Source organism: Cynocephalus volans, chromosome X (assembly GCF_027409185.1).
Source record: "Cynocephalus volans isolate mCynVol1 chromosome X, mCynVol1.pri, whole genome shotgun sequence".
Lineage (NCBI taxonomy): Eukaryota > Metazoa > Chordata > Mammalia > Dermoptera > Cynocephalidae > Cynocephalus > Cynocephalus volans.
In genome coordinates, this window is record NC_084478.1 from 85,131,715 (window position 1) to 85,135,030 (window position 3,316).

At 36.1% G+C, this 3,316-nt stretch overlaps 1 pseudogene; it reads left to right on the plus strand.

The window, feature by feature from the left end:
* Nucleotides 1–1,660: 1,660 nt before the first annotated feature.
* Nucleotides 1,661–2,631, plus strand: LOC134368110 (glyoxalase domain-containing protein 4-like; annotated as a pseudogene).
* Nucleotides 2,632–3,316: the final 685 nt, after the last annotated feature.

Genomic DNA, 3,316 nt, shown 5'->3' on the forward strand with positions numbered 1-3,316 from the left:
ACATTTCGCTTTTGGACCTATTTCTTTATTAATATGGTTCACCTGCTCATAACTATTATACTCATGCAACTGTCATTGGTATACCTGAGTGTTTGTGCTTGCAAAAATATATATGTTATCATTGTTTATTTTATCGTGTTAGGTGGCCTATAAAGTGTTCTGTAATGTTTTTAAATATTTCTCAAATAAATCCACTTTTTAAATGTAAATAAATGTCTTTTAAAGAATTTTTTTTTATTTAGAATTATATTTTTGAGATTTTGAACTTTCATGATTGTCATTTTCAGGATTTTAGACTTTAGGGATTTTGATCTTTCCATATTTTAACATTTGAGATTATGGCATTCGGAATTGCATCTTTTGGGAGAAATACCGCATGTTCTCACTCATAAGTGGGAGCTAAAATAGAAGGAAGGAAGGAAGGAGAAAGAAAGAGGGAGGGGAGGAGGGGAGGGAGGGAGAGAGGAAAGAAGGAAGAAATCATAATAATAGGTTTTACTTTCAAAAGGAGAGAACAGAACTGTGGTTACTAGAGGCGGAAAAAGGGGAGAGGGAGGGGGAGAGCAAGAAATGGGTTAATGGACACAGAACAGATAGTTAGGAAAAATAAATTCTATTGATTCACAGTTGTGCTAGGCACCCACAATTAACATGAATTTACTGCATGTGGTTACATAACTGGAAGAGAGGAAAGTGAATGTCCTCAACACAAATAAATGATTATGTTTTGTAATGATGCATATGCTAATTGTCCTGACTTGATCACCTCACATTGTACACAGGTACTGATATTCAACTCCGTACCCCACAAATACGTATACATTTCAATTAAAACAAAATAAAATAAAGTAAATGTTTTTAACTTTTAAAAAATTGAAAAAAAAAACAGATTATGGCCCAAACCCCAAAAGAAAAATCTGAAAAATTCATAAATAAATGGAAATTAAACAAAACACTCTAAACAACCAGTGGGTCAAAGAAGAAATCAAAAGGAAAATTGGAAAATGCTTAAAGAGAAATAGAAATGAAAAAACAATATACCAAAACTTATAAGATGCAGAAAAAGCAGTGATCAGAGGGAAATTTATAGCAGCAATTGCCTACATTAGAAAATAAGAAAGATCACAAATCAATAACCTAAATTTACACTTTGAGGAACTAGAAAAAGAAGAGCAAATTAAACCTAAAACTAGTAAACGGAAGGAAATAATAAAGACTATAACATAGATAAATGAAATAGAAAAACAGAGAAAATCAATGAAACCAAAAGTTGGTTATTTGAAAAGACCAATAAAATTGACAAATCTTTAGTTAGACTGACAAAGAAACAAAGAGAGAAGACTAAATAACTAAAATTAGAAATGAAAATGGGGCGATTAATCCCAAGCAAACAGAAATAAAAAGAATTATAAGAGAATGTGATAATTAATCGTTATGCCAACAAATAAGATAGCACAGATGAAATGGACAGATTTCTAGCAATACACCAATTACTTAACCAACTCAAGATGAAACAGAAAATCTCAACAGATAAGAGATTGAGTCAATAATCAAAAAACACAACAAAGACTAGCTCAGGACCAGATGGCTTGACTGGTGAATTCTACCAAATCATTTAAAAAATAATTAACACCAATCCTTCTCTAACTCTTTCAATAAAATGAGAGAAGGAATCATAGCTGCTTGTCAAACTCTGCACTTTATGTTTAAAGTGGGAAACTGCTTCCAGATGGTGCATTTCTATTGGAATGCCCTGGAGATGAAGGTTCTATGGCATAAGGAGTTGGAAGAAGGCTGCAAAGCTGCCTGTAATGGACCTTATGGTGGGAAATGGAGTAAAACAGTGGTGGGATTTGAGCCTGAGGATCATTTTGTTGCAGAACTAATTTACAATTATGGCATCAGAGACTACAAGCTTAGCAATGACTTCATGTGTATCACGCTGGCTTCTAACCAAGCTGTCAGCAATGCGAAGAAGCTGGAGTAGCCACTCACTGAAGTTGGAAAAGGTGCTTTTCAAACTGAGGCTCCAGGAGGATATAGTTTCTATTTGCAGAATCACATTCTGCCTCAGTCAGATCCTGTACTAAAAGTAACTCTAGCAGTGTCTGATCTTCAGAAGTTCTTGAACTACTGGTCTAACCTACTGGGAATGAAAATTTATGAAAAAGATGAAGAGAAGCAAAGAGCTTTAGTGGGCTAGGCTGATAACTAGTACAAGCTGGAGCTACAGGACATCAAGGGTACAGTTAATCATGAGCAGCTTTCGGAACACTTGCCTTTTCTTGCCCCCAAAAAGAGTTGCCAAGCCTAGAAGACTTGATGAAAAGGGAGAACCGGTAGCTTCTGACTCCGCCAGTGAGTCTGCATACCCCAGGGAAAGCAACAGCACAAGTGGTCATTCTGGCTGACCCGGATGGACATAAAACTTGCTCTGTCAGGGATGAAGCATTTCAAGAATTTTCTAAGACAGATCCAGAGAGAAGCAAATTGTTGGATGACACAATGGTGGCAGATAAAAGTGATAAGTGGTTTGCTAAAGGAAATAAACAAAGCCTTCAGTTTAATGGAAGACAGTGTGGAGCAAGCATTTGTGATTCCTGCCTAGCATCTGTGGTGACTCCTGCCTAGCACCTGTGAGGCCTGATGTGTCTATTTCTGAAAAAATTCTCTTAAACTTGGTTGTTTCCTCTATAGGCAAGGAGGCCTGGGTGGTGAAGATTTCTGTATTCTAGAAATCAATCCAATTATCATTAGTGCTGGTAGAGGAGAACTCTTGTAATCTGCACTGTCACTGGAACGGCACATTCTGTGTAACTGTATTAGATTAGTAACAAATTATTTTCCACACTAGGATAGCTGTATGGGACACAATGGTAATATTCCCAGCACCTGATGATAATATGCTGTTCTAATATCTTACTCTGGCAGGTCTTGACGTTTAAAATTTTTTTAAGAAATCTTGTTCCTTGGAACAACATATTTGGTTAACACACCCATCTTACTTGCTTTCACATTTTGAGTAGCCAGAGAAAACAGACAGGAAGGATTTAATGTGTTGTGTTGCCACATACCTGCTTCTGTGCTAGTTTCTTTACATAACTTTTTTAATCCTTACAAGAAAGAACATGATGTTAGATTTCTTTAAAATGGATTAAACTGTTTCTTCAGCATGAAAAAAACATTTTTTTGGCAGCTTCTCAATATGGAGATCCAAACCCTTGACCCTGATGTTATAGCACCATGCTCTAACCAACTGAGCTAACTGACTAGCCCCAATATGTTTCGGTGTTGTCTCATAGTTTTCTCTTTGGGT